This window comes from Phyllostomus hastatus, unplaced genomic scaffold (genome assembly GCF_019186645.2).
Source record: "Phyllostomus hastatus isolate PE091 unplaced genomic scaffold, TTU_PhHast_1.1 phas_scaffold_46, whole genome shotgun sequence".
NCBI lineage: Eukaryota > Metazoa > Chordata > Mammalia > Chiroptera > Phyllostomidae > Phyllostomus > Phyllostomus hastatus.
Window position 1 is genome coordinate 31,889,564 of NW_025334032.1, and position 15,519 is coordinate 31,905,082.

The window sequence follows — 15,519 nt, forward strand, 5'->3', positions numbered from 1 at the left end:
TATTATTTTCTAATGTGCCCTTTAGTCCTGGCCACTGGAATGCTGCTTCACCCAAATTCTACTTGCTCCAATTTTAAAACTGTTTCTGAAATCTGAGCACCACCTGGTGATTCCAGAACTCTTCCTTCTCAGCCGTTTCCCTCTAGCTTCCGCTGCTTGTTTTCCTGTGACACTGTCCTTCCTCACCATTCTGTGTTTTAGGTTACTACATGGTTCTGCGAATCTTCTTTCTCTGTTATCACGAGAGGTGCTTAGGATTTGGAATCAAAGGAAGCTGGCCGAAATCCTTGTTCTGTCCATTACTAGTTGTGTGACCTTCTGCCATCTTCTTAAATATTCGTGCCTCAGTGTCTTTATTTGCAAAATAGGAAGGGTGACACTACAGGTTTGTTAAAGGATAATGTGAAAGACTATATATAAACCACTTATCACAGAGCAGCACACTAGTAGGAACTCACTAAAATTCGTTCCTCTGGCCCATCAGACTAGAACCGACCCTGTTCCTCTAGGCTTTCAATTGCTGCCAAATACTCTGTGTGGCATCTCTGTACATATGCCAGCTGTGCTTTCTTCGAAAAAGAGTAAATGCTCATTTAAATTAACACAGTAATCTGTCTACCTCTTTGAAAGCTTGTCTGTGTGTGAGTGTTATGTCTGTTTTGATCATTCACTTGTTACTTTTCTGCAATGCTGTAAGAATTAAAAATTTAGAAGAACATTGTCCGCCCATGATATGCATCAAATATGGTAAAAAGTGCACATAAAACTAACTTGAACTTAACGTTCTAAACCAAACTATCAACACTAATTGGTATGGAAACATTTCTTTGTACCCATTTTTTTGCGCAGGAAACTTTAAAAAGAATTGCTTGGTTGGCTAACACCATTGGAATGTCAATTTCTAATAAACAACGAGTACTCCATTTTATTGGTCTGCTAGGAATACATATATATGAAAGTAGAGCATTGTAATTTGAAAAATTTATTTTAGTCTTCGAGTCTTTAAAACTGGCTTCAACTGTTCCTACTTTATATTGCTTTTAATTTTTCAGTGGTTAATACATTTCACTGAAAGGTGGAGAGTTTTAAATTACACAGTAAAACAGAAACAAATCAAAAGATTTCCTAAAAATGTGAAGAATGTCTGAAACCTACCCTAATAAAAAAGAAAATGTACTGAGAGTATGTTTAAGAAGCTGTTTCTTTTTACACTTAGTTTACCCTGAATCGCCACGATCAGCTTATATAATTTTTGGAATCACTATAGGCTCACAGAGCGTATAAAGTATCTGACACAAAACAGCTTTTTCTTGTGCGATGAAACAGTTGGGGTCTTTGGATTACAAGAAGTTATCATTTCACATCAACCCTTTCCATTTACTATCTCGCGACTTCAGAATGTGGCGGTCATCAGGGCTGGTCTCCTTCCGCCAGCCCTGTGTCTCCTATGTCCCCTTCACTGCCTCCTTGAAGACAGGTGTGTCCCTATGGCTTGTTGGGACCACAGACCATTTCTAAGCAGAAGTCTTTAAGAGCTAGTGAGCAATTCGCCAGTGTCCGTGGCCCACCACCGTGGAAAGGCTGTAGGGAAAAATGATGCCTGCCTGCGAGACAGGGGCACGCCAGGGGGCATGGAATACGGAGCGTGAGAAGTGTGAGAAACCCTAGGAAAGCAGTGGTCAAGGGAGGCCGGGGAGACGCTGAGTGCCAGGCACAAGCGTTTGAACTATGTTTCAAAAGCAGTGGAGAAACTTCTGGAGGTCTGTGAGCAGCGGGAGGAGGTGACCAGAACTGGGCCCCAGCAGGGTCTGGAAGAGGTCTGAGATACGTGCTAGAAAACGCCCACCAGGAGAACACTGGTGTTTAGGGCAATTCTGATGGCAGCTCAGAAGGAAAAGAGGAGAAGCAGGCCTCTGGCAGATGCTGAATCGGCTGGCACCTTGACATTGGACTTCCTAGCCTCCAGAGCTATGAGGAAGAAATGTTGTCCAAACAAATAATAACAATAATGTGAAGAAATCAATTTAAAAAACAACAGAAAGAAAGAAGTTACTTAAATCTAAGGCTGCTGAAAGTCTTTGGAGGGATAAAATCCACTAAGTTTGATTCCTCTGTAAAACAACCATAAAGCTCTTATAAATACAGTGAATCTTCTATGGAAATAGTGAATATCCACTGGTTTTTGAGACATACACATATGGAATCTATTTTCTAGAGGACCTCACGGTCTATGAACAGATTTTACTCCTGTTAGTCAGAAGAGCTTATCCATGAAATAAATGACTACCAAATCTCATTAATTTTTTTTTTTTTTGCTTCTTGGCTGCTGTTGGGAGGAATGTGAAATTCTTTGCAAAGTGAGAACAAATGTTCCAGACTCATCTGTTTATTAGGGACTTGAGAGCCCAAGCGGTATCTGAGATCTACAAACACTGGTGACGTGAATTTCAGAAGAGTATTTGTGGTTGTTTATGGGCATGGCAGGCTCAGACCGGTTTTGACATGTGTATTCATGTCCGGCAGGGCTCGGACATGGGGTGGGGAGCTTTAAGTGGTTGTCAAAGGAGAATTCTATTCTGGTGAGGTTCTGATTTGTTTTTCCTGCACCACCCACTTCCTTCCATAAGGAGCTACTTCCCCCTAAACAATATTTCCTCGCTCCCCAATATTATCACAGAACAGCATGCTCAGTAGGGGCGAGATATGGCCGTATCTACAGGGGCCAAGGGCTCACGGATTTTCTCTCTTCCCACTATGTCAGCGGTGGCAGCTCCCCCCAGGGCCGAAGGCCAAGTAACCTATCCCAGACTAGTATTCCACAGCAAGTAAACTAATTGCCAAAGACAAAACCAAAAAACTGAAAATTGGAAACTTCCTTAGGAATTTTCTAGTTAACTGAGGAAGATGGGCTCTCGGGGTAGAGACCGCATCATTTTCTCCTTTGCTAGGTTTTTAATGTTTTCCGGTCTATATCAGGAAATGAAAGGTCACTTTGAAGAATTCCTGGAGAGCCCCGCCACTGAGCCTCAGCTAACTGAAGTCTGGGGCACAGGGCGGAAACGCCTGTTCTTCCAGACCTCCGTGCAATCTTAAATAGAGAGCTGGTATTCTTAGGTAAGGGTGGAAGTTCTACCTTTTAGAAGATTGTATTTCTTTTCCAAAGTGGCTCTTGACCCGGAGCAAGGTCCCCAGCATTTTGCTGACGCAGCCCAGGACGCTCTCCAAGGCTTCGACCTCCGGGCACTCCAGCCAATGTCATCCTCAGCTTTACACTTGAAGATTTCCCGAACAGGGCAAGTCAAGAGTTCAGGAAGGAATGTGAACCACCGGGCTGGCACCTCCAAGCAGAGAGGGCAAACATCTCATTCACTCTCTTCCTCCTGACGAAGGAATTTCTGACCTCACCTCTGCTTAGAAGGAAGCTACGGAGTCTAAATTCAACGTACAGCCTGTGAGCGGGAGGTGCCTATGTCTGAGAGTCCTTTTGGCAAAAATAACAAAAAACAGGTATTTTCTTTTTTTTCCACAGTTGGAAAATTATTTTTTTCCCAAAAACTGATGAATCAAGTAACCTTGGTTAACATTGTTTTTGGTTTGTATTTGAGCTTTCTCTCAAGGGAATTAGAGGTACTTTCACGTATGTATTTTTTCATATGCTGGTAAAGACAGAACTCGGTGCTACTTACCTGACAGTGAGTAGCACAGACACTTACCAGGCACTTTGTGCTTTATAGTGATCTGCCCTAGCATTTAATTTAACACCAGTAAATACTGACAGACTGGCTAAAACGGACTTAGGGAGCAGTCACCCTTTCTCACAGTTGATTCCATGGGCAGATGGCGTGGTCAAGCTTAAATTCTGGAAATCTGAACTTCTCTTTCCAGGCCACCACTCGTCTGTCCTTTGGGGGAGATGCTAATGGCATCTCTTGGACTTCACAAGTACATGGCAATCAGAGATCCTAGATTTTCCAGGATGCTCTGTATACATCATATTCTCCATGGTCAAACCACGTGATCTGTTTTGCTTGAGAAAACACTTTTCTCTACGAGTGGATGGAGGTTACTCAGATTTTGTCATGAATGTAACTTTGAGTTCCCCTGACTCTTGGTAGCTTTGGTAACCTTGGAAAATGCCTGGACTTTGATCTGAGGGAAGATTCTACTCCCTATTTTAGTAGATTGACCTGGTTCTGAGCTTTCCTGAAGTGGTTCAATGCAAAGTCTTGGGTGCTCATGCACAAATGCCAGGGGGGTGGTAATTTCCATGAACAACTGCAGCAAAAAACTGGACACAAATGAGAAACCATTCACCAGCACTCTGCGCAGGGCAATGGGGAGTGGGGGTGGGACTGCCTGCTCAGCTTCATCTAAATTCACCTGCCTACTTCAGTGATAATATTAGTAAAACAGCTCATCCTTGTTCTACAACACATATAGTGTTATGTTGCATGGTGATTAGTCAACAAGACCCGGGCCACCACATTATTATTGCTCCTTCTCTCCTGTTCAGAAACCAGGAGGCCACCCCTTCTCTGATGCCCCTTCTCCCCTTTTACTTAAGCCCAACTCCACGTCATCTCAGAGGTCAGGTGGCGAAAACCTATAGGCCTGAAAAGCTGGGAAGAGAAATCTTAGAGGATTTCCTAGGTAACGAAGTTGAGGCTGGGAGAAGTTGGAGGCTGGCCCGATACCACACGGGAAAAGTAACGGCAGACAGCGTGTGCTAGCCTCTCGAGTACACACATCACCGTTTGAAAGACACTGAGGACACAGTCCCTGTGCTGGTGCTGAGCTCCCCGACATCAATGCGCATGCTCAGCGGGGTCCATGTGTGTGTTGTAAGACATGGTAAAAGTTAAATGCAGTTTTTTTGAATATTTCATATCATGTAATCATAACTGAGGCTAATTTATCGTGACACAGGCAATCGCGTTGCTTCTCCTCTCGCTTTTAGGCCTCATGCACCAATGTATACATTATAAAAAGGAAATTGTCTCACACAACTGATTTGATGGCTTTTGCATTTCACTGAATGAACTTTGGTCTGAATATTTTGGCATCTATGTGGCTGCTTTTTGGGCTGAACTCAGTCTTCAGTGTGACAAAGGACGGCACCACGTGTCTCCACCTCGTGTTCTGTCCTAGTTTTTCATTAGTAACTGTGATAATTGTAATATTTCATGGAGCTGTTAGGAAGATCACAAGGGATCATATATATACAGGGTAGGTACTTTGTGAACTCGAAATCTACATACGGTATGAACAGTTATTATTAGCAACTTTACTTACTAAGCAACTTTTAGCACTACTTTTTCTCTTTTAGTTTGTATATTTGGCAGGAGAGGGTTCTGAAATATATTTTATTTCTTCTATTGTGACTCACTGCTCCTTTTAAGGGAGTTTTCATATGAATGGGAAATACACAATTACCTGAGAAGATCTAGATAAAATTAAAAAGCAGAAAAAGTCTGTAAATTGTGTATTTGATAAAAGATTTATAACTAGAAAATATGAAGGACTCCTAATAATAAAAAGAAATAACCCCAGATAGACATTTCCCCCCCAAAATGGGCAAAGGACCGGGATAGACATTTCTTCAGGGAAGACATGCACACAGCCAAGAAGCATAAAAGGATGCCCACCACCGTTAGCCATGCGTACGGAATGGGGAATGCGAATCAAGAAGTCCGGCAGTAATGAGTGTTGGTGAGGACGTGGAAGAATCATACACCGCTGGTGATCATGTAAAATGGTGCAACTGTTTGGGAAAATGGCCTGGCAGTTCCTCAGAAGATTAAACACAGAGTTACCATATGACCCAGCCATTCCGCTCCTAGGTATATATAAACACCCGAGAGAAATGATAATGTATGTACATTTTACAACTCATATATAAATGCTCCTAGCAGCATTATTCATAACAGCCAGAAGTGGAAACAACCCAAATGGCCATCAATTGATAAATAAATAAAATGTAGACTATATAGGCAATGGAATATTATTTGGCAATAAAAACAAAATGCTAACACATGTTACATTATGACACTTGAAAACATTACACTAAGTGAAAGAAGTCAGTCATAAAGAGCCACATATTGTATAATTCTATTTATATGAAATATTCAGAATAGGCAAGTCCATAGAGACAGAAAGTGGGTTAGTGATTAGTGGTTGACTAGAAGTGGGACAGGGGGTTGGGGGAAATGGAAAGCGATTGCTAATAGGTACAGAGTTTCTTTTGGGGGTCATGAAGTGCTCTACACTTATGCACCCCGTGAACATGCTAAACACTATAGAATTATATACTTTAAATGGGTGAATTAAGTAATATGTGAATTATGTCTCAGCAAAACTTTGTGGGGGGTGGGGAAGAGAGAGAGACAGAAAAGGAAAATGAATTATTTTTCTTGGATTCTAAATTTTCCACAAGATTTCCTTAGTGAAAGCGGATAACTTCACAAAATGCTTAGAAGCTCTCTACCTCCAGATTAACGCAGAGAATGTGGACCCTCAAAATCTAATGATAAATTCTGAACGTGTTCATTTCACTGATTGGTGACCTTCAATTATGGGGAGTATTTACATCTTAGGCCAGAGGGATTAGCAAAATGAATTTGGCCCCAAGTGGATCAAAGAACCTAATGGCCAAAAGCTTTGATGTTGTCAAACAACTAACCAAATAACATGTTGGATAAAAAGAAAACAGATGTACAGACACACCACGGACGGAGGCTTTGATCTCCTCTGTGGTGGCTGCTTGCTCATAAATGACACCGGGAACTCTGTTGCTTTTCCTAATGAGCCTTCCCTGCTTTATTAGGTTCACTGATTCCGTGCACACCAAACAGGCGGGAAACGGCGCTGCTTTCTAAGAAAGGACTTTGATGTTTGACTAATACTAGCCAATAAACCATTTCTTGCACATTCAGCCAGGGAATGGTGTTTACAGGATATCTTTAAAAACGCAGTATTCAGTCTCTGCTGGTGTGAAACAGGGTGGCAGCCCAGAGTCAAGAACACCTTGGAAGTCCTCATCAGACTCATGCAACAATTTGCTTTTCTAGTTTATTTAAAAAACAAATAAACAAACAAACTAAAAATCACTGTGTGTCTCACCATACTGGTAATTCATAGAGCCAGATTAGGTTGCAATGCATGTAGAAGAGCTAACGTCACTCCTCCTTTAGGATTTGATACTCGGGGAGTTGAAGGGAAATAGGCTGGCTATACGAAGCTCTGGAAAAGTGGCCTCAGTCCACAGAGAGAGCAGTTTTAGGTTTCCTTTGTAAAGGAATACCATGTCTAAGGGTTTGAGGCATCTGCCTGAAACCCGTGCCTGTAGCGTGGAGGAGGGAATGGTGGGCCACTGGGTCACGAACACGCATGGATCACCAAAGAGCACTAGCTTTGTAGTCAGAGGAATTTGGTCAGGATCCTAGATTCACCACTGACTACTATACATTTTGGGCAAATGACTTAAACTTCTAATGCTGACTATCCTGTGTCTCCCTTCATTTAATGAGATGATCTCTAGAGTTTCTATTTCTCTCTCTCTCTATATATATATATTTAAAAAGGATGCAGATCCGTTACTACTTTCTAATTTACAAAAGGAATATGTGTTACTTATAGAAAACACAGGTAAGCAAAGAGTTGAATACTTCTTTCACTTTCATTAGCTCATAATGCTTCATGACCTCATACACAACATCGAAGGAGGTCAGAGCAGAGTGACAGGACAGCCGTTATCCTGTCCCACCCTCTTATTTAACAGATGGGGACACTGATGTACGACTTGTCCCAGGTTACACAGCCTACCTTATGGAGCACATCCCTGTGCTGAAATAGCTTAAAATGTCTTGTCCTCAAATTGTTTGCAAATGCCACTTTTTGATCTTCACCTTGAGAGCCTTCTACAAGAGTATCAACTTTAAATCATAATTTTTCCTATGTAGATATGCTTGGTTATATTTTCTTTACAAAGGGAATCTTCGTGGATTTTTTTTAATAGGTTGCTGTGGCCAGCCGTCGGTGGCTCCAGGAAACAAAAAAAACCCAAGGCTCCCCACACGTCGGACACATCCCAGTCAGTCCCCCATGTCTGCATCTTCTCACCCTAAGGCTGCTATCATGGCCCTCCCTGGCTCCTTAGATCTCTGGTCAGTGTGGTGGCAGCTGTCCTCCTGAACACAGAGGGGGCCCGTTTCCCTCGGCCATTGGTTTCTGCGGCAGACACAGGATGGGGTCAGTGGCACATCGGCGTCACGGGAGAAAGAGCCAAGCTTCCAGGGCGGGGGAACAAAGACAGTCCCGGGCCAGTGGGTGCTGGAGCTGGGGTGGGGATGGTGAGCAGGGACCACTCAGGATTCTCCTCCCCCACAGTCCGGCACACACGCAAAGTCAGCATGGAGTCATTCTTAATTCTCGGCCATTCCAACCTGATGATTCAACTGAAGTCTTAGAGTCTGAAGGGGCCTGTGGCTGAAAGGCTGCCCCCCCATTACCCACATTCATTTTAAGTGACATTAATGTTGCCCTGGCAATGGCAAAAATATCATATTGCATTGAATAGTGTCCTTAGAAATAGCTATTTATTTTCTTATGTTGCTTCCTGTGTTAGGTGGAAATTTATTTTTAATATATAAGAAATACAAATTTTCTATTTGTTGGTTCTGCTTGTTTTCCAAGAAGCAGCAACACTATTTTTGGAAAAAAACAGTGACATACTAAGCAAAATGAAGTATTAAAAATACAGTATTGATTCACCCTTTTGGCCACTGTTAAGTAGATATTCTACAACTCTGGTTGATATTTGTTTACAGCCCTTGGTCATTCCTGTCCTCATTTCAGACACTCATGCTTTTACCTGAGAAAAATTTCAACACATTTTTAGCATGTTTTCTTTTTTCCTAACAGTTAAATTTTTTTCCTCAAAAATAAGATATTATAAAACTGAATGTTATTTTAAAAATACTTTACTCAAAACACGGACTATATTCATAAAGGGGAATTTGTGCAGGATAAACCTGTACGCCACAGAAATTTCAAATAAACGTCCCATAGTCTCACAATCAACATGTACCTCATCTTCTGTCACATTGGTTCGGTTTCAATAAAATATTTAAACACATGAATGAAAGTGGAATAATTTAACCTGTCATCTGGATATTTTTGTCAATGCAATGTTTTGATACTTGGATACGCCTGAATTGCTCATTGTCATTCAGCTGTTTGGTATTAAATAAATACAACCTTCACATTCCGTGAATCCTCAGAGCGAGAGCCCTGAACCAGGGATCTGGTGGCAGGGAGGTGGATGCTGTCGGCTCGTTGTCTCTCAGGCTAACATAACACCACATGCCTTGGGAGTCTCCACCACTCACAAGCTATAACAAGTGAATGTTTTCTTTCTTGCTTTTGTCTTTTCTTTTTTATTTTAAAAACAATGGGGGTATATTCAAGTCAGTTTCCAACCATGGATCATGCTAAAGTGATTTTTTATATAACTTATTTATATTAAAAAAAACTGATAAGAACATGTAATGAACTCTAAACTAGATACTGGTCCCTGATCCGTTAGTGGAAGCTAAATGCAGGTTCCGATACAACATGCTAAATAGCTAGGTAGTTCAAGCTCACTTCTTGTTTACATAAGCACCCTAGTCCAATTCTAGTTCACATCCCCAAATCAGTCTTAATCAGTACTTTTATTTTGGCCATTTATTTAACTTAAGACAACACACTCATGAAGAAAAGCTCTGTATATACGGAAATCTGAAGACAACGTTAAAAAAGAAGCGAGCTGTTTCTTAGCACTACCATCTTAGAGCAAAGGAGGGTAGCCAGGAGACCATCGGTTAAGTGGCAGAATACCTTTGCTCGTTCCTTTTCTAAACATCTGTCGTAAGTTCCACTTAAAATAAAACAATGGTGCATGTAAGTTCCATTTGTCAAGTGAGCACTGGAGAGTGTAAGGATTAAATTCTGAAGCCACACTAAATCATAAAAGGCACACAACTGCTGAAAAGTGGAATTCGGTTGGGTTGTTTTGGCATGGGATCCTGGCGAAGAAAAATTTGTCCTTAAAAACAAAACCCAAAACAGTGAATTTGTAAATAACATAATGTTGAAAGAAGGGAAACCAGGAAATATTTTGAAACCCTTGGTAATAGCATGAACAGTTAAGACTGAACCTTGGGGCTCGTAGGCTTGAGCAGCCTCGTCCGTTAGGTCTCGTCCTTACTCCACTGCTTCCAGAAAAGGGCAGAGAAGGAACTCTCACGTCCAGGGTGCTGGCTGCGCTCTCGTCACTGTATTCAGCGTACCTCAGTTCTCTCATTTTTTTAAAACATTTTTTAAAGAATTTATTTATTTATTTTTAGAGAGGGAAGGGAGGGAGAAAGAGAGAGAGAGAGAAACATCAATGTGCAGTTGCTGGAGGCCGTGGCCTGTAACCCAGGCATGTGCCCTGACTGGGAATCAAACCTGTGATGCCTTGGTTCGCAGTCTGAGCTCAATACACTGAGCTACGCCAGCCAGGGCCTAAGTTCTCTCATTTAAATGTCATTACCATTCTATAACTCAGATAACACTGAACCTCATTTTGACGTGAACAACAAAACTGAGATTCAGAAAAGTTAAACATTCTGCCCAGGCTGTTCATTTAGGAACTACTGAGACAAAATCTGAACCCTGCATTTATTTACTCCAAAGCATATGCTCTTTGCCCTACAGCAACATGGCTTTACACACGTTGGAGCTTCTGAAAGCTGGTCTGAGTCCATAAGGCAGAGGGTAGATAATGTGCAAGGCACTGGGTGGCTGTCAGGAGCTCGTGAGACACCGAGGTGAGACTACCTGGGACGGGCCATTGGAAGGGCAGAGTGAGTGGGGTGCCCTGCTCCTCCCCATCCTTATGGTGTGGAGACAGCATGCGGAGGGCGGGTGCCCACGAAGTGCCTGAGTCTCTTGTACGATGGGCATAGGACAATATGCATTTATTTCACATGTTGCACTCAAAGAACCAACTGCCCTGGTCTATTAACTTTTAAAGGTAAGATTTAGCAAATTTACTGCAGTAAAAGAAGGCTTTTAAAAATGGAGTAACTTGTGTACTTTTAACATTTGCTGCATGATGTCAGCCAGATGCTGCCCTGAAGAAAAATCTACTTGTTTAGAGCATATAACTGAGTTGAATAAAGGTGTAAAATGCAGTTCGTTAACTGGGAACTTATGTGTAATGGCTATTATCTTCTGGGTATTTTTATCGACATAGGGTCTTATCTAGTCATTTAATAATGAAAGTAAGTTTAAGTGTGCTTGCATTTTTGTAAGTATAGCCTTTTAGAAGTGAAAATATGAAAATGAGGCAGTAAAAGGAATAGGTATAGTTTAACTTTTACTCCGATTTTACAGATAAAAATAAAGTATCTAATATCTTGTTGAGTATGAAGTGCTCTACAATGCGCCAAGGAAAACAGTGGTCTCATTTAAATTTACAAAATGAGATAACAGCTAAAGGCTTGGTCTAAAGTGGCACTTTTTTTTTCCCATTTGAGATATGTAAGGAAAATGTGCAGAGAATGTACTGCATTCCCCTCAAGTCTTAGGCCAAAAGGAAATTCGTATATCTAATATCTCTAATTTTTGTCATTTTTATCTTTGCAGTATGATAAATTTCTTCAGTTTGATATTTTAGATCTGTGTATAAAAATAGCTATTCTGGAGCCAATTTGTGTCAATCTTCTTGTATCTAGAAAAAATGAGTTGTTGAATGACAGACCCCTCTTTAAACTAAAACTTAATAATTAATCCATAGGATACCTGGAGGGTTTTTTAAAAAGATGTTATTTATTTACTTTTAGAGAGGGGGGAAGGGAGGGAGAAAGACACAGAGCGAAACATCAATGTGTGGTTGCCTCTTACGTGCCCCCTACCGGGAACCTGGCCTGCAACCCAGGCATGTGCCCTGACTGGGAGTTGAACCGCTGACCCTTTTGTTCACAGGCTGGCACTCAATCCACTGAGCCACACCTGCCAGGGCTGTTTTTGTTTTTGTTTTTTTTTAAGATGAACGATAATTAAATATTCTCATGGAAATCATCCTCCTGAAGGATATGCCTAAAGAATGGAGCCAGATGGCTCATCACTGCCCACCAGGCCACAATAAGAAGTTAATTTGGACAAACTGCCACATATACATTCACCTTGGGAGAACTTTAATCCCCAACAGCTTTAAAAGCATCCATTAAAGCACAACCGAGGGGAAGGGACTATAAATAGCTGACAGTTCCAGAAGGACTGGTCGAAGACTAGAGCCTTCAGTACTCATCACACAGAACACTAAGAGTAGGAAGCAGGAAGAAGCAGTACAAGGCAAAGTGAAATTTTTAAAAAGCTGTAATTACAATACTATCCATTTTCTGGAGTTAAAATGAAACTCATTTTTGAAATTCTGAATAATTTACTTATGGTAAATCTAAAATACATCCTGTGAACACAAAACATTTAAAACCATGTGAGTTCAAGATATTGTTAATTTCCTTAAGGGTTAAGAGAATGCCGAAGGCAGCATCTATTGCGGTGTTTGGCAGTGTGAATTGTCACAGGACCAAGGTACGCACACCTTTCTTTGAATATATCTTTGTAAGTCGCCTTCTCTTTTTCAACAGATTCTTGATTTTCTGTGAATCTAAAGGATTATATCTTTTAGTTTAATTATTTTTAATAATCTTATTTCAAACTGATTGTCTGACGCCAGTGAGTGGTGTTATTGTACTTTACTCATGGAAGCTGTGATTAAAAGATTCTGCCTGCTCCTCTTCATAAACTGATATTAAAAACAGAATTAAAATTTAAAATCCCTAGCCCACAAATTAAACTATAAACCTTGTCATACAGTGGCTTCACCCATATCTATATGAAATCACCTACAAAAATGTCTACAATGAACACAAGAAAAATAGTAGTTCATTTGAGTGTATGACACCATAGAGTCTTGGATTCTTTAAAAAAATACATTAAGCTCTGACAGTATTCCAGTAACAACTCTGACTCAGGTAAATCTTACTGCATTGGCTTTGGAGATGGATTCCAAAAAATAAATTAGGTATATTTCAAATAAGTATTGTGGAGGGCAATGATTACCACACTTTATTATGAGTTTATTGAAATACATACAACTTGAGATCAACACGACAAGGTCATCTTTATCTGGAAGGACTCACTACCTTGCCCAGGTGATGTTAGGTGCAGGAGGAGCAAAGCTACAGTTAGATGTTCTTGGCTTTTAGGCATCAGTTGGAAAGAGGAGATATGTTGGTCCTAAAAATAAGTTCAGCTTTCTAAAATGAGACATGAAATATAAATCAGATTCCAATTTCTCTCTGTGAAATGAAGAGAGTGCTGGCTCAGATGGCTTTAAGGACCCTTCCAACGCTAATCTTTTATGATTTTATAAAAATTACCCTCATACATGAGTCCTGAGATCACTTCAGCTGTTTTGTTTGTTCTCCTGAGGGCCAGCAGCGCAGGGGACAAAACCACGTGTGGGGTCCCGGGGTGCGTGCACATATCGTGTGCAAGGACAGGCTGAATCTGTCTGTTGCTCACACTCCCACTTCTTTGGCCTTTCTGGCCACACTGGGGAAATATCTGTAGGATCCTCGGTGTAGAGCACACAAAGATGCTCATCTCTTTCTGGGTTATAATTGAGTTTTTGAAATAGTACAGACCTAATACACATGTTGAAAGAATAAACGAACAAGTAAAAGCATTATTCTAATATCCTTTGGGGTAAGATAATACATACCAGGGAGCTCTATGCTCATAAACATTTACATTTGTATTTATCCTCAGTTTTTACCCCCAAATCAAATACCTTGTGTGCTTGTATGTGAACATATAAATATGTGTTGACATATGTATTTATATTGTAGACAGATGTATTTTATCTTTTTAAAGGAAATTTAATTAGAAAAAGGCTCCCTCCCACAAGACAGGGCGCCATAGGTGAGAGGCTTAGTGAGGTATCAGTGCCTTTTAACAGATCAGAACAAGGCCTCCCTTTCTCAGGCGGAGCAGCTCCCCTCCAGGGTCTGCAGCCCGGAGGATGGGCCGACGTCAGCTCCCGGGCATCGGCTTGGCCGAGCTCCCCTGAGCAGGGCAGATCCTGCCTCCCCGCGGCCTGGGTTACAACAGTTGGCAACGGCAGTCAGGCTGAGTTCCTGGAATCTTATAAAAGCCATTCCTCCCCCATGATGGGCATGCTCTTTGAGGTGCAGTTCCAGGAGGGTGTGTCTTTAGCAACCCGAAGCGGAGCAAGCATTTCTGCTGAGCCTACTGTGTGCACTGCACTTGGCTGGGCGGTGCGGGAGTGGGCGAGGGAAACGAAGACAGGCGCTGCCTTCAGGACACAGTCTGGCTGGGAAGCCGAAACAAAACCACGCAGTGCGGTGTGTGGTTCGGAGGGCTGGTTCTGGGTGCACCACCACTTGGTTTTCCTCTTTCCCATTTTATAAAAAAAGGAGAATGGGCCGGAGGCTTCTGAGGGTACCCACCCAGGGTAATAGGTCTCTTATCTCTCATCCACAAAAACTGCTAGCAAAATGTTATACCCAGTGCTTATTGTGAAGGCAAAACGAGGGTGGCTGTGATGTGCAAACAGCGGGAAGGCTCCCCAGATTAAGCATTCAGTGTCATATCGCACACTATTAAGTCACTGGGGAAACCTGGGGTGAGTATTCCAGGGTCAGGACAGGCCAAAGCTCAAAGATGGGAATTGCTAGGCGTGTGTGTGGCACGGCGAAGGGTCCAAGGCAACCGGAGCGGGGTGCTGAGGTTGGGCCGTACGGGGGAGGCAGAGAGGGTCTGTCATTCCATCCTCTCCAAGCTGATCACAAGCGCACCACTGCCGAAGGCTTCCCCGGGGACACGAGCTGGACCTGTGACTGCCGAGCAGCCATCCTCAGTGCTGCGTAATGTTCGGGGACCGAATCCAGGGTCCCGGACAACATTACACTCCACTCCACACTCCACACACCCAGGGAAACAATGAACCAGCTCAGACACACACACACACACACACACACACACACACACACACATACACACACACACACTCACATGTGGGCACAGACCTCAAGAAGGGAAGGATCCTGATACGTAATCTCAGGCCTGTGCTCTGTTCTCCGACTTCAAAGGGGAAACCGTGGAGGGGGCAGTAGTGGGAATGGGAAGTGTTCCAGGAGAAGAGTGTTAAAATATTGACTGCGGCAGAACTGTGGCCCGGAGAGAAATGTTCTCCTCAAACGACAGGACAACTTACACAGTGGCCTGAAGTCAGTCGGAGAGAAGGCAGAGTTTGGGAGGTGGGCCAAGGAGCCCGCATCGCTGCGACGCTCGTTCCCGTGCCAGTGATACACGCGGGCACGTCCCTCCCGCCCTCTGCCCGCCGGAGGGCCTGCTCAGGGGCTGCGGGGCTCTCCAAACGTAAATCTTCTTAATCTTCAAATGAAT

The 15,519-nt window shown here is 42.4% G+C and overlaps 1 protein-coding gene across 2 annotated transcripts in view; it reads right to left on the minus strand.

Annotated features, from left to right (window-relative positions):
* DLC1 (DLC1 Rho GTPase activating protein) overlaps nt 1-15,519 on the minus strand; it is a 340,054-nt gene that overhangs the window by 106,945 nt on the left and 217,590 nt on the right. The window lies entirely within an intron of this gene.